We start from the raw sequence: 24,985 nt of genomic DNA on the forward strand, positions 1-24,985 counted from the left end.
TTATGTGGTTTGGGATAGTTTAATTCAATTGGTCTTAAAATTTCTACAGAACATCAGTATTCCACAAGCTAGATTAATAATGCCAAGTTTTACTGGTCTTCCCCAATTATCAGGAAAAGAATCAAGATGTATTTTTTTTTATTCCAAGTATATATTTTACATTTTTCTTAATTTTTTTTTTTTGGCCTTCTGCTTGTTAAAACAACCTATCAAAGTTAACCCAAAATCCTTTTTTCATGAATTTATGATTCATTCAAAAAGACATTTCTGGGTACGTACAACATAAGAAGCACTGTCTTATGTTACTGTAGATGGAAATTTACATCAGAGTTGGGTCCTTTCCTTCTGGATTTGACAGTTAAGTGTGTGGAGGAGGAGTGGGTAGAGAATTTTTTGAAGTGACAGGGACACTTGTGTTGAGTTTGAAATGTGAAATGTAAGTTTGTTGGAGGAAGAGGTGGGTTCCAGGAGTGCCACAGAGAGCAGGTGAGGGGGAGGGGGACGATTCTCTGGAGTAACTGTGGTAGTTTTGGTTGTAAACATGTAGCAGTTTGTTGACAATAAAAGCATGGTATTACCAGACTTCAGGACAGATGAAATAGACAAAGGCATTTAAAGGAGCCCTAGGAGAGCGACCAAGAGAGAAGCGCAGGTTAATCGTAGCATTCCTGGCTGAGTTTCCAAGAATCTCATTTGTGAAGTGTCAAATACTCTGGCATCCTCTTTCAAAGTGGCATTTTTTTCACAGTATCAGAGGGCTTCCAGATGTCATCTTGTTGTATTATCCTTGTCAGTCTGTGTGCCTTTTTTTGTTATGGTGAGCACGCATAAGTTAATACCAAGACGTCTGTGATCACCGCTTTCTTTTAATAATTCAAAAGAAGATAAAACATGTGGAAACCCATCGTAAAGGCAGAGTGCCGAAATGGGATGCAAAACACAAAAGGGGAGCTAGATTAGAAGGCATTCCAGGAAAGGGTATAAACATGACACTTACAATGAAAATATTCATTGATAGTCACTCTGTCAGGCCTTGTATCATTGGTGTGTCTCACCGTAACTCCATTGGTGAGTACCAGTACTCTGTTCCTTTTACAGATGAGAAGTCGAAGCAGAGAGGTTAAGTGATTTACCCTAGGTAGCACAGCTAGTAAGTGATGGATTTGAACCCAGGCAGCCAGGCTCCAGAGCCAATGCTCTTAATCCCTATTTCTGTACAGTCTCCTTTTATTTGAGGGTAATACTAATTTCCTCTCTCACAGCATGAGTTTTTATTAACTAATTGATTCACCTGGTCATTGTCTCCACTTTCCCTGAACACTGCTCCTGGGTCGGTCCCTGAGCTATATGCGGGAGTGGCAATCAAGGATGACATATGCTCTCTGCTCTCAGGAAGCTCGTTCTGGTCGAGGAGTGTTCACAAGACAGTTTTTACCTGTGTGAGGTTACTTGAGCTGCACAGATGGTCAGAAGGGTGGTATCTATTTCCACTTGGCAGAGCAAGAAAAAGCTAAAGAGGAGAAAGGCCCTGTGGCTTCCTTGGAACAGTCTCGAGCAGGTAGTAAGTGCCAGGGTTTGGTCCAAACCCTGGTTTTCTAACCGGAAACCAATGTTCTTGGGTAACTCCAACAAATAATTGTACTTGGTGTGAATCGTCAGGTGATCCTGAGTAAGTCACTTGCCCTTTTGGGATCTGTGTTCCCATCTATGAAATGAGAGGCGTAAAAACATGATTTAAGGTCCGATTCTGTTCTGATATGTTATGAGTACGGTCACAGAACAATTAATTATTTAAATAGGAATACTGACAATTTAATTTTGAAATGTGACATTAGTTGATCCATTCGGTGCCCTTAGTGAAAATCAATAGGCGTATCTACAGTGAGAGACAAGAAGAGAGAAATGAGTAAGTCTGGTTACGGGGATTAGGGGTTACAAGTCTCACGGAACTAGGAAACGCAAACTAACCATACTTGGGGTGCAGGTTTGAGGCTCTATTTTGAGTATCCCTAGAAACCAAAATCCTAGCAAAGAGCGAGTGAACTGCTAGGTAGGTTAGCCAGGAGGAGGGACCCTCATGTCTTTTAGCGGAAGAAATATTCTTCCCAAGGAAAATTTTGGCTTGAGGGCCTGGCCTTGACAATTAGTGTCTAATGAAGTCCTGCTTATCTGTTTTCCCCTAGCCTGTGTCTGAGTCCTAGGGAGGTGGGAGCTGCGAGGAAGAAACTAAAGGAACATCCTTTTTATCCTTCTGCAAAGAGAACTGACATTGAGAAGCAAAGCAACTCTGCTTTAGAAGCGGCGGTCAGAAGGCAACATAAATGGGGGGAGTGTTCTGTGTTGTTCACATCAGCATAGGAGGTATTTTAGTAGGCCTAAGAATGGCATCCAAAGAGATATGTCTAAGTCCCAGTGCCTGGAATCTGTAAATATTACCTTATTTGGAAAAAAAAAAAAAAGATTTTTGCAGATGTAACTACGTTAAGGATCTTGAGATGAAGACATCCTCCTGGCTTATCTAGATGAGCCCTAAATCCAATGGAAAGTATCCTTATAAGAAGAGAAGTCAGGGGCGCCTGGGTGGCGCAGTCGGTTAAGCGTCCGACTTCAGCCAGGTCACGATCTCGCGATCCGTGAGTTCGAGCCCCGCGTCAGGCTCTGGGCTGATGGCTCAGAGCCTGGAGCCTGTTTCCGATTCTGTGTCTCCCTCTCTCTCTGCCCCTCCCCCGTTCATGCTCTGTCTCTCTCTGTCCCAAAAATAAATAAACGTTGAAAAAAACAATATAAAAAAAAAAAAAAAGAAGAGAAGTCACACACTGAGGAGAAGGTGATGTGGGGATGAAACAGAGATATAACGCAAGGAAGCCAAGGAATACCAGCAGCCACCAGAAGCTGGAAGAGGCAGGGAAGGAAGTGCAGCCTGCCAACACCTTGACTTTGAACTTACCTTTGACAGCTGTAAGATAATAAATTCCTGTCCTGTTAAGCCACCCGCTCCATAGTAGTTCTTCATGGCAACTACAGGAAGCCAATTTAGACACTGAAGCCTTGGGAAAATGGGGTGCCCAGCAGACGTGGTAGGACCCAGGAGAAGTGACCCCCATTGAAGGATGCTATGGACACCAAAATGATGGTGGATTTCCCATGGTAACTGAAAATAGGAAACATTCCTTGGAAGCCCAAGCATGACTGAATGACAGAACTTAATTTTGTTTTTATTTTTATTTTTTTAAAGGAGGACTAGCCACGTGACCCTAATTACACACAGCATCTGGTAAAAGCTGAGAAACAAATGGATGATTTTTCTAGAACACAAAGCAAGGCAAACTCTGGACTGAGATCTAATAGAAGGGCACGGGATCATACAAACGATTGCAGCGAATGACCACCACATACTTAATATGATATCTGATCGCTTACTGGCACAAAATTCTATGATCGGGTTCTATCTACTTCATCTTCTACTATGACGCCTGGTACGTGTTTTCCAGGGTCTCTGAAGCTGGGAAGAGATGTGGAGGAGATACACTGACTCTCAACTTCCTTTAACTGAAAATAATACACATCGCTTTCGATTCTGGTCTATTGGCCAGAACCAGTCCAGTGGGCCCAAACTAACTACAAAGGAAGTTGAGAAATATACACGGTTGGAGAAACCATGTGAAAAAAATTCGGTAGCGTTAATGGTCTTTGCGATGTACAAGAATGAATTGTTAGCCTTGATTAATTTAATTTCCCACTAAAAGATCTGGGCTCTTGGGCACACAATGACCTTAATCAATGATTGCTTCTTGACCTAACTGATTCAATTACAGACTTTACCTCATAGTAAAGTGGAAGCCATGGTTTCTCTGTGTTTCGTAAGATAAAATTCTGATATAAAGCATCTATGTTTCTTAAATTCTATTGTAATTAAGCAGGAAAGATAATCAGGGAAACTTCTGATTCAAAAAATGAGAACAATTCCAAGAGTCTCAATAAATTTTTAGACATTATAGAGTTTGTAGTTAGGGTATCCCTTTGGCAGTCTTGACCATGTTTCACAGATGAGGCAATTTTAAAAGAAAGCATTATCGAGGCTTTTAAGAACAGCAGTGCTAGAAAAAAATATATATATATGGCTTGTTCCTTAATTGCAGCCCATTCCACACAAAGCCTAAGGGTTGGTTCTGTGGAAATCGAGAAATGTAGGTTTTGTGTCTATTATAAAGAAAAAGGAGGAAGAAATTGCCAATCCTGTGTCACCTGTTGTCAGACAGGACTATTGCTAGAGACATGTGTTCTGCTTTTAATTATCTCATTGTGTGATCAAACCAAACCCTCTGAGTGGGGGTCATTCTCTCTAGTTACAGCTGAAGAAACTGAGGCACAGAGGTTTTAAATGACCAATGTCGCACAGCTAGCAAGTAGAAGAGTGAGCCATCAAACTGGGTCTCTCTCCGTCTGATTCTCTCCTTCTTTCCTCCCATAGCACATTATCTCCCTTGTTAGAAAACCAATGCCTTGGGCTTCACTGGCAGTGGGTGCTGTTGAGAGAGCAGGGTTGCTATTGTTCAAGCTCTTCCAACTGCAGAAATGGAACTCAGATCATGAGCTTCAGAAAAATCTATCCCCCTTTGGAGGGTCTTTTACAAATAAGCTATTTGTTTTTGTCAAAGACAGGTTTTGGTTTCATGGGATACGACTTTGTTTTCAACGACTCATTAAAGAAAGCTGACTTACTGCCCTGTTTTCTAAATCTAGTCACAGACCACAATCATTTGCAGGAAATGGAATGTTTACTCGAGTTTATTATACAAGGCTCTGGATATGAGCTGTGGGATTTTTACACCTCATAGCAACGGTATTACAATTTATTTACAACTTCATGTTGGCAGCTGCACAAACTCTTATGAAAAAGGACAATCACACCTTGGGGACCAGTAATTATAGGCAAAGGTATAAATTGGGCAAAGCAGTGTAAGCATTTGGCACTTAAGTTGAAGAGAATAGAAATGGCTCTGGCAATCGGACAGAAAGCCAGTCTCTTGTTCGTTATGAGGCCATGAACTAATTAAACTGAACTTGTCAGAATAGACGGATGAATACATTGAACTGGATTTTGGCACTGACTGGTCCCACGCTCATGAAAACCAAGTTGTTTTAGTGATGTCATCATTTGGAACTTCTAACTATGATATCACTTTTGACAGAATTAATGTGGAATTAATACCATATGTACAAGCATTAATAGGTATTGACTTTGAACGCTCGGTGATCACTTGGGGTTGGTGTCCAAAGGAAAAGTATGAGATAGGTTTTCCTAACATCTCCAGTTATCAAATAGCAAACCCAGTTTAGACAAGGATCTCAACACATTTATCAGAATTCCTCCAAGACAAATCCATATATGTATTTCTAAGAAATATTTGCATAGGGACATGCTTTAAAATATGTTTTATGTGTAATAATATTGAATTAGGGGATGAGTGGATTTAAAATGAAATTCACAGTTAACTTAGAAGAAATTGCACAGAGTTCTTTTTTTTTTTTTAATGAAACTTTGCATTTTAGTTAGAATTAAACCCAAGACATGAGATGTTCTTACTAATGAGACTAGTGATTATGGTTTCTAACTTTCCAGAATAAAGGAGCTCTCTTCCTTTTCTCACTTGTGCAAATACTGTCTGGGTGAAACTGATCCTGTTTATGTCCATTGCAACAAGTTCTTCTGAATCTTGGGGGTTAGGTGGGTGTAATAGCTTTTATTCATAAGCAAATACGTTTTTTTTACTTTATTTATTTATTTTGAGAGAGGGGGGGGGGGCAGAGAGACAGAGAATCACAAGCAGGCTCCATGCTGTCGGTACAGAGCCTGACACGAGGCTTGCTCCCACAGACCCTGAGATCATGACCTGAGCTGCAATCAGCACTTGGATGTTCAAATAACTGGGCCACCCAGGCACTCCAAGCAAAATGTATTTAATACCTTCTATGTTCTGGGCATTTTTTTTTTTTTTGTATCTCTGTAGATTCCTTACAATTAATTCCTTGCATTTGCATAGAAATAAAAATCTAGAAAGTGTTATTTCAGCCACGTAACGCAACAGTCTGTATGTATATGAGTCAACAGCTAAGTGAAGGACATAAACTCAAGACAGTGCCCTGAATAAATAAGGAAGCTGGGGTTAAGCCAAGTGCTATTTGGAATAGTGTAATACAACTTATATAGTAGAATTCTCTGTGGGATACTTTTTATAGTTTATCTTAATCTTCACTATAGTCCACTTTCTAGTTAAAGAGACTGAGGGTCTTGCTCGAGGTAACTGACAATTAAACTCACATGTGTCCTATTCCAAAGGCCATGCTTTTTCTGATACATACTCTGACCACCTAGTACTTTGCCTGGTTCAGGTAAGAAGCAGATACATCAGATGTGGAAGAAGCAGGTTAAGCTTGTGTTCATGGTAGGAAGACAACATGGCGGACTAGGTACCTATGGCTCCAGGGCTGGCCTGGGCATATGCTCATTTGCCTCACTTTAGCAAATCTCACAGCCTCTTTGTGTATGTTCTCCCTTGGGGATGGCAAGATTCGCTCATAGGGGTTTCTGTGAAAACCTAAGCCAATACCAGTAAGTGCAAAATGTACTATTTAAATGTTTGCTATTATTTTTTAAGGTTGTGATGTTTCTCGAGGGGGTAAGTCAGCAGTCTTTCTGGATGTGAGTTATTATGTAAAACGTACTCGATTTCTGAGAAGGTTTAGCTGTCCAGTGCAAATACAACAAGGGACATCTTGTTGTTACATAAAGATTAGCAAGAAAGTGGATAATGGAACTCACATAGCCTAGCAGCCTGTCCCACCAACTTTACCAATCACCAGCTGTGATGCCTTGGGCAAGACAATCAAATTTTCTAAGTGTAAGTTTCCGAAAAACCAACAATGCCTCTCTTTGTGGGTTGCTGTGTTAGTTTCCTAGGGCGGCCATAATAAAGTACCGCAAGCTGGTTGGGTTAGACAACAGAAATTTATTGTCTCAGGGTTCTGGAAGCTTCAAGTCTAAGATCAAGGTATTGGCTGGGTTGCTTCCTTCTGACAGCTTTAAGGAAAAATCTGTTCCATGCCTCTCTTCTAGCTTCTGGGGGTTTGCTGGCAATCCTTGGTATTCCTTGGCTTATAGAAGCATCAGTCTAATCTCTGCCTTCATGTTCACATGATGTTCTGTGTGTGTGTGTATGTCTCTGTCCAAATTTCCTCTTTTTAAAAGGACATAAGTCATATTGGATTAGGGCCCACCTTAATGACCTCATCTTAACTAATTATATCTGCAAGGGCCTTATACCCCAATGAAATCACATTCAGAGGAGCTGAGGGTTAGGGCTTCAACATATGAATCTGGGGGGTGGTGGATAATTCAACCCATAACCGTTGTTTTGTGGATAATAAAAAGAGATAATTCACATAAAATACCTAGTACATTTGACTCATGATTGGTACTCTGTGTTAATAGAGCTTCACTCCTGTTGGTTATGCTTTGGAGTTAGGGGCGAGAATTCAAAATATGGAATTGATCTCTCTATGGCTCTGCACAGGAACTTTATCACAAGGACGAGAAGCTGTGTTTGTAGTTATTAATTACTGTTTTCTCACAGTTCTCTTGGACTTTTTCCTTGGTTTGTGGGCTTTTGAGGGAAGTCCAGCTCTGCATACAGACCAGTATGTCCTGCCCAGCCACCTGCTTTGGATTCAAGTCAACTCCCAGGAGTTTTGTAACAGATGTGTAAAATGTTCCAGGCTACCTTTTCATCATTTATATTAACATTTAAAAAAAAAAACTTAGATGAAAGTTTGCCCTAATGCATTCTATGCAAAGAGCCCACTAGTGTCTCATTAGAAAGAGCAGACTAAATTTTACAAAGAAATTTATGAATAGATATAACAGAAGTAACCATTTATGAGAACCTTAATTTCATGTAGGCATACCAATATATTGAGCTACTTGCACCAGAACGCTGGAAAGTAGATAATTATCATTTCTGTTTTGTAGATGAGGAAACTGAAGCTCAGATTTAATACACCTTTAAAGGTCAAGAGCTGGCAACTAACCGAAGCCAACCTCACGGTCTTTTGTGGCTGCTCAGTGTGTTCATTCCACGACCCAGCAGAGCATTGCTGAGTCTCTATGTTCTCACTGAAAAAAGAAAATGGAGACAAAAATATCGTATGCACAGGTGGTTTATAAGGATTCGATGTGAGAATCTCTGATACAGGATTTAGCTCATGCATGAAGCTCAAAACATTTTGCTGAAGAAATAAGACAATGAACAAATGAATAAGAAAATTCACAGGAAGGCTGATGAGCTTAAAAGCAAGTATCAAGGAGTGTGATGGAACATACATGCTAGAATTAATTTTCTTTAATATTTGAAGATATTTAAAACAATTATTTTAATGTTTATTTATTGTTGAGCGACAGAGACAGAGCATGAGCAGGGGAGGGGTAGAGAAAGGAGGAGACACAGAATTCGAAGGAGCCCGACACGGGGCTTGAACCCACAAACCGCGAGATCATGACCTGAGCCGAAGTTGGACGCTTAACCGACTGAGCCACCCAGGTGCCCTTATATTTGAAGATATTTAAAAGGCAGAACCTATTACACACACACACACACACACACACAAAACCCTATTCTGATTTGGAGGCACTTATTGAGCATTCGCTGTGGGTGAGGCAATGTTGTAAATGTTATTTACTCCTCACAGTGACGCCATGAAGTAGAGGTCATGTCCACCACCATGTACAGGTGAGGCACAGAGAGGTTAAGCAATTTGCCTGAGGTTGCCCACGCTTTGTGTACCTCACAAAGCCAGACTTCAAACTCAGACTTCAAAATCTCCACGACGCTGGAGATTTTCCCGTAAATCACTTCTCTCTCATAGAAACATATTTTCATGGCTTCATATAACTTTACCCAACTGATGCTCTTTAACAAAATCGCTCCAGAGACGGCTCCCACACTCACCATGTTCACCGTCTCCCTTGTGAAAGATCCACACCCCTAAGAACAAGAGATCAAACTTACCCTGTTGGGTTTGCTTCTTACCAGGTTGTGTACCATTGAACAAGATGTTTAGACTCCCTGGACCTCAGCTTCTGTTTCTATAAAATGGAGATTATGATCTACCTTACAGGCTGGAGTGAGGATTAAATGAGTTAATTTCTATTAAGTGCTCAGAACAGTTCCTGGCACACGGTAGGTTCTCCAGAGATGTTACCCACCATATGGTAATTATGAATGTTGTTCTGCAGGGGGAAATTAAAGCTACATTGGGACACTAAAGACCCCTAGCCTCATTTTCTGTTATGAGGCTTAGGATCTCTAATAATATAAATATTTCAGCACTGGGACCGCCAGCTTGACTCAGTCTTAGACACTGGTAGCCTGAAAAACAGTTTTTTATAAAGACACAAAGCTGGAGACTTTCCTGTAAATCACTTATCTCTCTCATAGAAACACATTTTCATGGCTTCATATAGTTTCACCTGACTCATTCTCTTTTAAACAAGTTTTAACTGGTTTTATAATCGTAAGCATATATTAACATTTACTGCATTCCAGGCACTGTCCTAAGCACTTTGCGTGTATCATTATCTTACATAATTCTTTTTTTTTAATTTTATTTAATTCTTAAAACAAGTCTGTGAAATAATATTCTTATATTCTCCATTGAATGGATAAAGAAACTAAGGCACAGAAGGGTTAAATAACTTGCCAAAGCCACTTTGCTGGTAAATGATAGAGCTCAGGTTTGATCCTTAGAGGTCTAACCCAAGGATCCACTAATAGAACCACTGTAATCAAGTGCTTCTGTGGTACTAATATTCTTAACTGTCCAAATGAGAATAGCAAATGTATTTCTCTCGTTTAATAAAACCCAAATTAATTCAAGTTTCTATGCTTGGGTAATTCAAGTTTATAATATCAATGGACTGGACATGATACCCTCAAAGCTCCTGATATTAAAAGACCCCACAATTTATGAGAGTCTTATTGGGGAGGGAGAGAGAGAGAGGGATAGAGAGAGAGAGGGAGGAGAATGACAGAGAAGCAGAGAATGAGAGTGAGCATGAGACCGAGTTTGAAGATACTAGGCTGCTAGCTTTTAACATTTAGGATGGGGCCATAGCCAAAGAAAGCTAGTTGCCTCAGGAAGTTGGACAAGGCAAAGAAATAGATTATTTTGTGGAGCCTCCAGAAGGTGTGCAGTCCTGTTGACCCATTTTGGATTTCAGTAAAATTTTTTAAAATGGTGTTGTTTTGGGGCGCCTGGGTGGCGCAGTCGGTTAAGCGTCCGACTTCAGCCAGGTCACGATCTCGCGGTCCGTGAGTTTGAGCCCCGTGTCGGGCTCTGGGCTGATGGCTTGGAGCCTGGAGCCTGTTTCCGGTTCTGTGTCTCCTCTCTCTCTGCCCCTCCCCCGTTCGTGCTCTGTCTCTCTCTGTCCCAAAAAAAATAAATAAACGTTGAAAAAATAAATAAAATAAATAAATAAAAAAAAATAAAATGGTGTTGTTTTAAGCTCCTAAATTTGTGGTAATTTGTTATAGCAGCAAGAGGAAGCTGGTATACTCTGATATGGTAGCATCAGTGGTTTTGGTTCTACTTGTACAGAGTCTCCTAACACCACCACCCCCCCACCACCCCCCCCACCACCCCCCCCCCCCCCGCCCAAGGATTCTTCCCCTTGCTCAGAAATCAAGGAACATTCTCACAGCAGTCCCACTCGTAGGCCTAAGGGGAAAAGAAATGAAAACATATGTCCGCCCCAAAACTTGTACACAAATACCTATAACAGCATTATTCATAATAACCAAATTGTGGAAACAACCTAAACGTACATCAGTCGATGAAAGAATGAACAAAATATGTTATCTATGTATAATGAAACATTATTCGGCAATAAAAGGGAACAAAGTACTGATAAAAGGCTAAAACACGGATGAATCTTGAAAACATGGCACTAAGTGAAAGAAACCAGCCCCAAGAGCCCACAGTCACATGCTTCTATTTATATGAAATGTTCAGAAGAGGCAAATAAATCTGCGGAGGCAAAAAAGCATTCTAGTGGCTTCCAGGGGCTAGCAGTATGGGGTGAGAGGTGGCAAGTGACCGCTAAGGAGTATGGAGCTTCTTCGTGGGGTGATAAAGGTGTCCCAAACTTAGACTCCGGTCATGGACTGCATATACTAAAAGTCATCCGTGTGCACGCTTCAAAAGGGTGAATGTTTTCTAGCAGTGAATACCATCTCAATGAAGATGTGAAGAAGAAAGATAGAGAAGGCAGGTACCCACACCGTAAACAGCAGACGCTCGTTGGATTGTTGTATTACTGAGGGTTCTTCAAGATAAATAGAACCCGCAGGATATACGCGTCTCCTAAATACTTAACGAATGTTTATTCCTTCCCCTTGCACAGAGAAAAGCGATTGAAGCAAGTGATTTCCTGAAACACGTGACCTCGGAGAGCCCAGTGCTGTAGTTAAGAAACGACCATCCATGTTACAGAAACACCATTCCTGGTCGTTCTGACGTCAGTCGTACGATGAAGTGCCAGTTGCGGTGTGGAAAGATGATGCCTTGTTCAAATTAGGATAACCTCCAGCTAGGTCTAGCATCCATGCAATTCATGTAATCCAAGATTTTACTCACCTGAGGGAACAGACTATTTTTGCTGGCCCCAGTTCACTTTCTTTCACACGTTTTACAATGTGTGGTATTTTAATCAATGTCAACCTGCAACTTTCAGAGTCGAGGCTTTGGAAATGCCCGATGTCTTTTTTTTTTTTTTCGTTCCTTTTCCCTTGGCATCATTTGACTCTACACAAAGCTATATGCCCCTTTCTTCACTGTATGCCACACATTAAATTAAGCATTAATTAAAGAGTCTCTTGAAGATCGAGACCTGCACTTCATGCCTGCCCGTCCCAAGAAACAAGGAAGGAAATTCTGACACTTAAAACAAAAAGGCACCATGCAGGGATATGAAATTGACTATGAAAAGAACGGGGAGAATGATATAGTTCAGAGTGCTGTGACAGAAGAACAGAGGAAATATATGGCTGCCAGGGTTCAGTGGAAAGGGAGGGGGTATGGAGGGCACCTGCAACAACAGAACTTATCTGGGAGACCTTGGAGTTCCAGGCTTGTTTCGAGGCTTCTTGTCAACCAAGTCATTGATGGTTTTGATCTTAGATCACCCCCTAGACCCTACTTCTCAAGTTCACCCTTTCTCAGAAGTGAACTTGATCCAGAGCTCTGCCCATCCCCAAGTCTCTGGGACTAAGATTCGATTAGCAGGAATGCTTCTCCACTCCGTATGTATCCTTCCATGTGGGGAGCACCCATGAGAGTAACACTTCTGGCCTCTCATGTTGCCTCACTCGGTGGTTCCTGAGGGCTCTTCTGATGACTGAATTACGAAGGAGAAACTGGACACTCATAACCCTGTTCCATTGTCTCCCCTCTCTCTCTTGGAAACCAGATTCCCACAGAGAGACCTCGTTCTTTCTGCTACAAGCAGGACAGTTTTTGTAGAGATTTGCCTCCTTTGTGGTGACCCAGCACAGCTTGTGGTGGCCTGCAGATGGCTGTGTAATTCTGGGGTTTATTGTGAGGAACTCCAATATCTCGTGGACTTAGTCTTTACCAGTATAAAGTTAATATTTTATTTCCCACTTTCTAACATCTCTATTTTATGTACAATTGCTTCAGAACTAGAGTAGGGAAGAGACATATTTCCTGGAGGGAAGAGCTAGAGGACATCGTCCCCACTCCCCTCTTGTCTTTGACCTATTCTGGTCTCAGCATATTCATACCTCATAGCGTCCTTTGTCCGCACACAGCTCTGCAAAATAGGATGATGTGCATGCTCTTGAAAGAATCATCCAATCGGCCTGCGATCATGAAACTTTTGTTCATTTTCATTCATTTATGTATTTTAAAAATGAAGACTTAATGGGAAGACTTGTTCTTATAAATATTTAAACTTGGGAGATGCGTTCATTAATTTGGTTGGAGATTCTATGAACATGGATATTTCTTACGTACCTGCAACTGTCACAAATTGAGAATGGAATGTTGTTCTGGTCCTCAAAGACCTGTTATTCGATGGGGGCAACAGTCACCCAAAGACAGAGATTGTAAGCTCATTGAAAAACATTCTATCAAAAATGGCTTGGTCGAGATGACACAATGAAGTGCTCTTGTTCCAAGTGAAACCATATTTGTCTAAAGATATATGTTATATTCCACCATAAATCAGAGCAGCCTAATTGTTGGATTGTCAAATATTATCAGAACTGGATGGCTGAAGTTTCTTCAAGGTAAATATTTTGTCTTACTGGTTTTTTTTGAAGCTTATTTATTTATTTTGAGAGAGAGAGAGACAAAGACACAGACAGAGATAGAGAGAGAAGGGGGGAGGGTCATAGAGAGAGGGAGAGAGAGAGAATCCAAAACAGGCTTTGTGCTGTCAGCTCAGAGCCCAACGTGGGGCTCAATATAATAACTCTGAAATTAAGAGTCGGATGCTCAACTGACAGAGCCACACAGGCACCCCTATTTTTTTGTATCCCCTCAGCTTAAAGGTATATCTGGCATATGGTGGGTATTCAATATATATAATATCAATGTAATATTATATATTTTTAATATATATTTAATGTTTCATCTGTTCGTCTTCCATCCATCCATCTATTCCACAAATATCTGAGCTTACCTTGAGAAGCACTAAGTATATAGCTACAAATAAGTAACAGAGTGTCTTGTCTGATGGAATTTAAATTCTATCAATGCTAGAATTCTAGAAACAATTTTATGAAATGCATGCACATTTTAATGCACATCTGCTGAATGCTTGCTGTTATAAATCATATGCAGTATACCCACTGAATGTCCACCTCCCATAAGATATTTACATCCCCCCCTTAAGAGCCCTTATTTTTATTTCAAATTTCTCTGACATAGGGTTTCCTATGCAAGGGGAAGAATAAAAGCAGTGAACTGAATGTTTTAGTTTCTAGTCCTGGGCCCTAACCAAGGGAACCCTAAGTTAAAATTTATTTGAAGAAGTTTCTGGAAGCATATTTAACATTTCTAAAAAGTAAATCGCAATAGCATAAATATAAGTAAATACACTTTATTTTATTGTTTATATTGTTTCAGAGTAAGAGCCAATAGTGATCATCATAAAAAAGCCGACTCCCTTCTGCTCATCAGGATTCAATTCATCCAGAGTTGAATCTCTGGATGGTAATTGTCGGTGCAGGAGATTCACATCCCTGGACACTTCGCCGCCGTACGTGAGGCTTTTGCCTTCTGTAACAGCCTAGGCTGATGTGTGAGGACATATTCCTGCACGGGCTATGATGATTTCTATGATCCTCCCTCCATACTAAGCCTCACTAAGGAGCTTCCACACTTGTTACCGCCCCGCCCCCTCCACCAGCCCAGCCCTAGATACTGCTTTATAGTCAAAGTCGTCCTACTGAGCCATTCCCAGGGTATAAGCCTTAGACAAACAGAGCTGGTCGAGATTATTTCTAGGATGCTTATCTTTTTGTCCCTCTGGGAATTACCAGGGGATGGACTCTTTTATTTTTATTTTTATTTTCATTTTCTTATTTATTTACTCATTTATTTATTTAAAGTTTATTTATTTTGAGAGAGAGAGAGCACAGGCAGGAGAGGAACAGAGAGAGAGCAAGAGAGAGAGGGAGAGAGAATCCCAAGCAGGCTCTGCACTGTCAGCACAGACCCCAATGGAGGGCTCCAACTCATGAACTGTGAGACCATGACCTCAGCTGAAATCAAGGGTCAGACACTTAAATCACTGAGCCCCCCAAGCGCCCTGGACACTTTTCTTTTAAATCCCCCAAACAAAATGGGTTGTGACAACCTATTTCGTCCAAATAATGTTTTCTTCTTAAATTCACCTCCTGAGAAAAGTCATGCTTAGAGACGTCAAGATGCATGAACTATTTTGACAGATGAGGTGATGGATAAAGCAGTGTCAGGGAGGGGACTGGGCCAGAGACAGTAGGGTTAGTGTTGGCTCAGTGTTGGACACACCATGAAGAGAGATGGGAGGAAAGAGAGAAGATAGATGAAAATGGAGAAATTGAGATGGAGAGGTGAGTTAGAGATGATGGGTTTTTTCCTGTAGATTAAAGAAATTATGAAGCACTTAGGTTCAGAGTTGTGTCATCTGCTAAAATAACGCCGTGTAACAAATTTCCCCCAAACTCAGTGGTATACGACAACAAATATTTATTTCTAGCTTATCAGCAGGGATCAGATCTTTCAGGAAGGGCTTGGTAGGATTTGGCTGGGATTGTTCATGAGGCTACAATTTGGTTGGGCTTGCTTGCGTGGCTGTACGTTAACTCTTCTCTACATCATCTCCTCCTCTTTCTGGGGCCGGTGGGTTCCTGGGCATGTCTTCTGCATGGCTATGGAGGAAGGCAAGAGAAGCAACCCCAATATGCATAAAGTTGTTGAGCCTTCTGGTATCATATGCACCCATATCAGACTGTTCCAAAAAAAGGCCAAAACAAAACTATGGTGAGATGTTCTATGAAGTTACATAGTACAGATCTGGGAGTGGGGAGAACTGGGATCATGATACTACTCTACCACAAGATCGTTTACCCTTACCTACCCTCTGCCGTCGTCTCCAAAACATCCTAGTGATCTGGCGCTTAAAAAATATAACAAGGTAACCAATGATATTAATTCTTAGGATTTCAAAACTCTTGGAACAATCTTTCAGCCACTAGTCACACAGCCCAGCATAGAAACCCCCTTGTTTTTAAAGGGGACCTTAGAGTCTATTTATTTCCATTTGCTTATGTTACAGATGGGGAGACTGAAGACAAGAGGGATGGTCGGTGGGAAAGCTGGTATTAGGACATGAATTCCAGTCCATTAAATGTTCCACTTTATTTTGGGCTCTGTAATAGCAGCAAGAATTAGGACCCCGTTATACAGATTGTTAACTAAGGGACGAAGTTACGTCCTCGTGGTCAGATAGCAACTCCGGGCCTTCCCGTTTTATTCGACCATTTGTACATTCCATTCTCCTCCTCCCGTTGTTGGGCACTCAGCTAATTTTGAAGGAGGAAGAAGTGAATGTTCGCTTGGAAGCCGCAGGGCTGTGAGACTGAGGTATGACATAGAACTTGCAAATTAGATATTCACTCGTAATGTGATCTGGCCGCAAGGAAAGCCAGCCCTGCCGGGGGCCGGCCTGTGTGAGGAGTCAAGCTGCAGGAAGGGGAATAATCCCCCTTTATATGGCACTGGTGAGACCGCACCTGGAAAACAGGCCCCTGTTCCAAGGTGTGGTACCCAGGCCATGTGGATGGGGAGGAGGGAACCGTATGATTCATTCGTAGCTGGAGGAAATGACCTAGGGGGGAGAGATTAGAGAGCTTAATGGGCTTGACTTCCTCCCCCAGGCAGGAACCCTGGACAGCTGAGAGGCCCAGGGGCAGGCCCACAGTACTGAGCTCTTTGGGTCCTTGAAATAGGGGGTCTTACGACACCCGGCTCTGTTGTCCCAGCCCCATTGCTCGTCCTCCGCCCCCTCCTCTTTCTTCTCTGGACTCTTAGCTTCTCAGATTTTCCAAAGTCTTTCCTACCTTTGGCCTCTGGTACCTGGACCTCCTTCTGCCTTGCAGCTGCTTCCTGCCACCGTGTTTAGAGTACCGTCCACGATGTCATTGTTCCGTGAGCATTCCCTGGACTCCCTGGCATTTTGGGACCTTCCGGTACCTGCTCTCCTAACACCTGCCGTGCTTCGCTTTGCCTGGCTTTCCCAGCGCGTCTTCGTGTGGCTCCAGAAGCTGTGTCTATTTTGTCCCTGGCTTGTTGCGGGGGTCATGAGTGTCCGCCGAGGGCAAGAACGGAGAGACCGCAGCAGTTGTGTGAGGAGGCAGTGCATCAGGTGTGTGAGCCTTTGTTTGTGCTGTGCCACCTGCTCCAAGGCTCTGCCTTTCTTCTTGCCCTGGCCAGATGCATCGAGAAAGCCCTGGGCCGGGAGGCACTTCTTCCTCTCCTGCTTCTCAGCCCGATGATGGGAGGCAGATCACCGACCCTCTCTAAGACTTGGCATCTTACTTAGTTTGTAAAACAGAGAGGGTAATGCCTTTTCCGCGGGGCTGTGCTGAGGAGTAAATGCGAAGTCCCTTCGTAGCCATTGCACGCCCGCAGACTCAAGGTCAGCGGCGTCTTTAGTGGGACGTTTGTTCCTTACCTTCGTTTCATGATTGCCCTGAACGTTCGGTTCTGCTCCTGGGGATATAGGGTAATCATATGTCTTCCACGTGCAGAGCCACGGTGGGGCGGGTGTGGGGAGCGAAATGGGGCAGGTGGAACGTGGTGGTGAGGGCGTGGGCAGCATAGGCAGGGGGAGCCGCACCCTTCCCACATGGCTCTTTGCCACCCCTCCCATCATGGTGGGGAAGAGCTCGGCAGGGGGACTGCCCTCACTGGACTGACACGGCCACTGCGGTGTGGAGACCCCCGTGCGTCCAGGGCCGTGGGATGAGTAGATGCACCAAATTAAACTTGAATGGAATCCCTTCAGTGGGGCGTACGGGGGCTGGGGGGTCTCAGCCTCAGCAGCTTTCATCACTTTTGCAGCTGCCGGTTACTCACATCCCTGGTAACCACCGCCTCCCCCCCGGGGTGCCAGCGCCTTGCAGCATAGGAACTGCTGTCTGTATTTGGCAAGAAGGAAGAAACAAGTGCCATTTAAAACAAAAACCGATCCTAGCCTCATTCTGTCCCCTCAGGGAGAGTTCACATTAATTCAAGTTGGGGGATATGGTTGTTTGACTTAGGAAAGCATGCTGACGGGTGGGCCAGGCTGAGAAAGAGACCCGTGCACTGTGCCCTGCATCCGGGAATGTGGCTGGGAGCACAGGTGTTGGGTCGTGTGGCTGCGGACCGAATGCTGGCCCCAGCCCTGAGCCCCTCAGTCTAGAGTCTCCTTATCTCTGACTTGGGGCTGAGAATTGTACCTACCTCAGTGAGTTCTTGTGAGCACTGCCTGGGGTAAAAACCTAGAGCATAGAACAGGGACTGAATAACAGAGAGCAGCTTTAAAAAAAATACGATTGGTCTTCATTATTCATGGATCCCGTATTTGCGAATTGACCTATTGCTCAAACGTATCGTAACATCCAAATCCACTCTCGTGGTGCTTTCGTGGTCATTCGTGAACATATGCAGTCACCTGCCGCACACATTTTGCTCCGAGATGAAACGAGGTGACGCGCTCTGCCTTCTTATTGCACCTTTTACGGCAAACAAGCATCTTCTTCAGTACCCACTTAGTGCAATGTGTTCTGAATTCTGGCACTTTTTCTTGGTGCTGTTTTAGATGTTTCAATGGCTCCCAAGCCTAGCGCTGAAGTGCTGTCTAGTGCCCCCAAGCGCAAGGCGACTGTGATGCGCCTTACAGAGAATGTGCCAGATTAGCTCTGTCCCGGCATGAGCAACGGTGCCGTTGGCTACGAATTCAATGTTCATGAGTGAACAATATATATCAAGTGAGACGTCTTTAAACACAGACACATATAAAACAAGGTTACATACTGATTGGTTGCTAAAAATTTTGTGGCCAGAGGTTTGTAAAAACCCAACCCTCCATTTCCCCTAGGAGCAATGGCTCTGTATGCACTAACTCAGTCTTTGTGGTGACTGTATAGAGCATAGCTACTGCAGATAATGAGAATTGACTGCACTTTGCCATGCATCCTCCCAAGAAAAGGATTGAATGGTTGGGATTTGGAAGAACCAGGAGTATTTAAGACCGATCGCTCTCTCTGTCTGTCTCTCAATATGTATATATGTACGTATCCCAAGAACTGACGAGAGCCCATAGAGAAACGTAGACTGTGAAAATTCTCACTGGCTGGGAATGGCCCAGCCTCCAAGGAAAGTATCTTTACCTTGGTGACACAGAGCCTGCTGAATTCTGACCAGCAGTGGTTCCTCCCAAGCTCCACCTGTGGTGTAGAAATCACACGACTACTCCTGGAAAGAAAATGCACCAAGTAGTTTTGTGATTAATACAGTACTAATATCCTGCTGCTTTTCTGATATCAATGTAGTTTGCTCCACACTCATAGGTTGGGATACAGAAATAGAGGAAAGCAGGTTTCACCTGTGTACTCTTAAACTGGCTTTAGCACCTAAGAGGTGAAGTACATGTATTCATGCCAGTAATTCATTGCTTCCAATTGGATGGCCTCAGGAAAACACTGACTTTATGTTTCTGCTAAGTTCCTTCACTTAGAGAGAACAGACCTACTTGTTCTTCTTCCCCTTTGTGCCTATCTTAGCCCATACTGAGAGAGAGAGAGAGAGAGAGAGAGAGAGAGAGAGAGAAAATGAATGGGGAAGGGGCAGAGAGAAAGAGCGACAGGGGATCCAAAGTGGGCTCCATGCTGACAGCAGAGAGTCCGATGCGGGGTTCGAACCCGGGAACAGCAAGATCATGATCTGAGCTGAAGTTGGATACTTAACTCAGGCACCCAGGCATCCCTGCACTTCATTTATTCCACTGTCAGCACAAAGCCCACTTGGGATCCTCTGTCCCCCTTTGCACTGTTTGAGGCCTCCGCCTCCACTGAGCATTTCCTACATAAAAGGTGCTCTGCATCGCTCGTGCTCAGGGGACAAAGTCCTACCTTATGGCGACAATCGTGTTCAGCAAACGTAATTTCTCTTGGGTCTGCTAGAAGTTTTCTCTTCGTCTTCGCGCATTCTGAGTTCTTCCTCTGCCATCTCACTGAATAACTATTTGAGATGTGTCTATAATGGAATCAGGGAGAGGAAGATTCGAGAATGAAAGGTCAGCGATGACAATTTTTGCCCTAAAGTGACTCATAGTCTAGTGAGTTCGCATCCATTCCCTCCACCTACACGTTCGTCTCTGTGCTTTATGCTTAAGTCGGCATCTTGGTGTGTAAGGACTGCCTGACTTTGGCCATTATTTCTCATCTCATTTCCCTCTACTCTCTGCCCAAGCACATTCATCTCACATCCATGGCTGGTATTCTCAGCACTTTAATCACCACCAGCTACACCCCTTGCATCCTGACCTCTGTCTCTGCCAAAGTCCGGGCACGTATGTACACCTCTCTGTTGTGCATTTCTCCTTGGGTAAGACCAACAAATGACCACATGCTGCCCATGAGGAAGGGGCTTAGAAAGGAGCCTGTTAACTGAATGACAAACCAAGTTCCTGAGACATGACTTTAAGGTACGGTAGGAAACCTACAAACTCAAAAAACTGGTGTTTTCATAAAATATTTTAGTAATGTAAGCACTCGAGAAGACATTGGAAAGCATGAATTAAAATGTGGTCTATATACACAATGGAATACTACTTGGCAATGAGAAAGAATGAAATCTGGCCATTTGTAGCAACGTGGATGGAACTGGAGAGTGTGATGCTAAGTGAAATATGTCCTACAGAGAAAGACAGATGCCATATGTTTTCACTCTTATGTGGATCCTGAGAAGCTTAACAGAAGACCATGGGGGAGGGGAAGGAAAAAAAAAGAGAGGGAGGGAGCCAAACCATAAGAGACTCTTAAAAACTGAGAATAAACTGAGGGTTGATGGGGAGTGGGAGGGAGGGAAGGGTGGGTGATGGGCATTGAGGAGGGCACCTGCTGGGATGAGCCCTGGGTGTCGTATGGAAACCAATTTGACAATAAATTTCATATTAAAAAAATAAAAATAAATTAAAAATAAATAAATAAATAAATAAATAAATAAAATAAAATGAGATTTTTACAATGAGCGAATGAGCCATTGCTGGTGTTTTGGTTTTATTCAACGTGATTAAATGTGAAATTCTTCTAAGTCAAAGAAGTAGATGCATTTGAGAACAAACAGAAACCTTGAACACAAAATTCCTCCCCAAATAAAAAATGTGGATTTCAAAGTGAGTACACCAAAGCCCTCCATTGTGTATCGGTGTATTTCTGTAATCCCACTCTCAGAGAGTTTAGCGTAAATGCTTGCGTTTGATCTAAAGATGTGAAAATCAGTAACTCAACAAGTTTGAACTGAAACCCTCATCCACTCCTCCTCCTATCATCCTCATGCACACCTGTTCTGTCTCCTTTTCCCAGGCTTGGTTGATGGCGCCATAAAAGTAATATAGGTACATTCTTTGAAAGGTCGAATGCCAGTAGTAAGTGAGAAATTAATCTCATTCCCCATTCCGACCCTCCTTCCAGAGTCTAGCTCGTTAGTAGGATTATTTATGGTTTTATTTCTTCTAATTGTTACCAAAGTAATGTTAGCCATTTTGCTATGACATATATTTCTGTTGACCCTTTGTGATGAGAATTAGTCCACTGGGTCACATACACTACTCCCCAGTTTGGGTCAAGGCCGTATTTAAAACTGTGTGTCGTGCTCCATCAAATCTAGAGAGGGTTTTCTGATGCCCCACCGCTTACAGTGAGAAAATTAGAGCCTCGGCACACCCTTGACCTTCCTGCCTCCTTGAATCTCCCAAGTGATGTCAGTTGTACGATTACTTATGCAATGTCAGAGTTTTAATATGTACATTCTCTTTTATGACTATATTTGTTTTTTTCTCTAAAATTGGTTCTAAAAATTGGAAAGCAAGCAATTAGTCTTCACAGTATGATGACAATGTCAATGTCATAACAGCAACTGCGTCATAGAACCAAGTGGTGGGATTGAACTCAGAGTGAAGGAAATGTAATTCTACGTCATTTATGACTGACAGAAAATGCTTCCAAAGTTAAGCTCAAATAGGCCTTTTCTTCCCCCTATTCTAATTGCTCAATATCATGCTACATCTTAGTTCACTTTATACTTAAACCATAAATATTATAAACCCTTTATTTTTTCTTGGTGTACTCTCTTTACCATGTGCACAGAATTTCTTGGCTTTTTAATCATATCCTTTAATAAAGTTTACTTTTTCTTATACATAAAACTATTGAAGTCCTCTGAATTCTGCTTAGATTTGGACTTAGTGCTTTACAAGCCTGCTGCAGGGCCATTTTTCCAGAATTTCTCCCCCCTCCATTATATTCTTATATTAGTCAGGCTAGCTTTAAGGCTATAATATCTCCAAATTTCAGAAGTTTATTTTCTAAAAGTCTATTCCTCACTCACATCCCAGTCCAAATAGGACGAGAAGACAGCTCTGTGTCAGGCAGACTTTCTGGAAATGGACATTGCCCTCCGGTGCCTCATGATCTTATAGGTCTCCATCGCCTCTGCAGTCAGGCAGTGAGTGGTCAGGCAGGTTGGAGATGGGGAAGGCATGTGTGCTTCTAATCTCTTTGGGCTAGAAGTGGCACATGTGACTTCTAGTCATATTCCACTGACAAAGAGCAGAAAGATGGCCTATGTGGATGGGGGGGCGTGCCGGGAAATGGATCCACTGTTTGCCTAGGGAGACGTCAAGAACCCAGCCTCTATCAACACTATGAGTTAATTTCACAAGTTCCTCTTTCTTGTATCTTTTCTGGTTTGGTGGAATACATGATTAAGTTTGTTTGTTTGTTTTTAACCCCAGAAACCTGAAGACAAATGTGCAAATTCCTTCCATGTCTAGAAATTTCTTTATTTTACTCTCATGCTTAGTATTATGACTAGGTGTGGAATTCTGAGTTCAAAGTAATATATCCCATTTCTCTGCTATCTTGCAGGATTTTTTTTAAGTCTTCATATTCTCTCTTCTCTTTTTCTAGAACTATTTTGGGTGAAGGATGACCTTTCTGTGTTGATCCTTTAAGGTTTTACTTTTATCTTACTCTTCTTTTCTTTGTTTCTATTTTGTGTTCTGGGGTATTTTCCTAGACCATTTTATTAAATTTAAAAAACAAAATTCAGCCACCATGTTTTCAATGTCCACGAATACCTTCTTGTCCCTTAATCAATTCTTTCATGTCACATTGTGCTTATCTTATTTACATGATCTTTTCTCAACTATCTCTGGGAGTCCTCATGAGAATAATTTTAAATGTTCTCATATTATGCGGATTATGTCTGTTTATTCTAGAATTTTTTGGTTTGTTCCTTGATTTTTCTATTCTGTGCTCTTCCCCCCCTCCCCCTCCCCCCCACCACATGGTTGGAAATCTTTGGTTGTTTAAAAAAAGTAGCGGAAGGGGGTTTTCTTTATGGTTAGATCTGTTTCTCTGATTTCTCAAGTGTCTTTCTGATAATTCTGTGTATAAGAGAGATATTATTTTAATATTCTGGAAAACTACTAACATACTAGAAGCCCTAAACTTTTCTAGAAATGTCTGTCCATTTTCCCAAAAAGCAAAGCTCATCCTATTTAGTGTGTTCGGTTTGCAAAATAATGGTCCTCCAGAGCTGTGTGTTTACTAATCCCTGGTCCTTGTGAGTATATTAGGTTATATGGGGCACGGGGACATTAAGGTAGCAGATGGAACAGAGGTTGCTAATCTGCTAAGTTTGAGATGGAGAAATTCTCCTAGTGTATCCAGGTGGGCCCAATGTAATCACAAGGATTTTTCTAAGTACGAGAGGGAAACAGGGAATGTGGGCGGCACCTGGAAGCTGGGAAAGGCTAGGAAATTGATTCTCCCCTGCAGCCTCCAGAAGGAATGCATTGTTGTTGACACTCCAGTGTAGAGCCATTTTGGATTTTTGATCTCCAAAACTGTATGATAATAAATTTGTGTTGCTTGAAGGCACCAGGTTGTGGTTATTTGTTATAGCAGCAGTAGAAAACTGATAGTTTCATATTAAATTTTGACATAGGCGACTGTTCTCTACTTCTGAAAACATCTTCTCCCTTGGATGCTGGGTTCCCATGCTCTCCTGTTTTCCTTTTGCCTCTCTGGTTCTTATTTCTTAGTCTTTTTTGAAGTATCCTTCTCATGACATCTTTATATTGAAGGACTCCTTGACCTTTCTTTCTATACACTTCCCCTGGACGGTGTCATTCATACCAAAGATTTTAAATATAATCTTTATGCTGGAGACTCCAAAAGGTTTATCCTGAGCTGAGAACTCATTGTATATTTACAAAATTGTGCATTCACTTGCTGAACTGATATCATCCCCATTTGGGAATACCACATCCCTCTCAAGTTTGGCATTTCAAAGTTCATAATTTTCTCTGGAATTTCATGGCACTCAGCTACAGCCACAGTAATGCTACATAATAAATTACCCCAAAACTTAGTAGCCATCCACATTTATTATGGTATATGAGGGACATAGGTCTGGGGTGGCTGGAGTGGTTCTTATTCAGGCTACAGGCCAATAATCTAATCTACCTGTATTCCAGAGATTCCAGACAATGCCTTTGCCACTTGCTGTTCAAGCCATAAATCACCTTCTCAGTGGCCTTAACTAAGACTCAGACTTCCAATATTTCCCGGAGTAACTTGTTCAGTAACTTTATAGGGTACTCCCAATTTTCACATATGTGTATGTGCATTTACCTGTTTAATTCAGTCTCTTTCTTCCAACCAGCCCATGTATGAGATCCATGTTTGTTTCATTCACTCTTGTATATTTAGTGCCTAGTACGATGCCTGGCATGAAAAAAAAATGTCTAGGCACTCAAAAGATGTTTTTTAGATTAAATATATTTATAAATGGTGGTATTTCAGACATGGGAGAAGAAGTATATTGGGGGGATGTGAACACTATGGAGCTGGGCCTCAAGTCCCAGCGGTGTCTTCTTGGCATCCATCAAACCACAAAATGCAGGCTTACTGGTAAGCCGAGCCTCATTAGAAGAAATTATTTTGTAATTAGGTAAAAGTAGGGCAGGGCAGGGTGAATGATTTGTATAGGGTAATGCAGGAAAATCACTGTGGAGTTGGGACAGAGCCAGGTCCACAGCACAGGCTTACCCACTGGAGGCCAGGTCTTCACATTCAGTTCCCGATAT

The 24,985-nt window shown here is 42.3% G+C and overlaps 1 long non-coding RNA gene across 1 annotated transcript in view; it reads left to right on the forward strand.

The window, feature by feature from the left end:
• The window catches only part of LOC116738032, an 86,043-nt gene extending 73,804 nt beyond the window's left edge, over positions 1-12,239 (forward strand). The window contains exon 4 of the long non-coding RNA XR_004343560.1: positions 11,459-12,239. This is a non-coding gene — a long non-coding RNA (uncharacterized LOC116738032). The remainder of the gene's footprint in view (positions 1-11,458) is intronic.
• Positions 12,240-24,985: the final 12,746 nt, after the last annotated feature.

Source organism: Lynx canadensis, chromosome B1, assembly GCF_007474595.2.
Source record: "Lynx canadensis isolate LIC74 chromosome B1, mLynCan4.pri.v2, whole genome shotgun sequence".
NCBI classification, from domain to species: Eukaryota; Metazoa; Chordata; class Mammalia; order Carnivora; family Felidae; genus Lynx; species Lynx canadensis.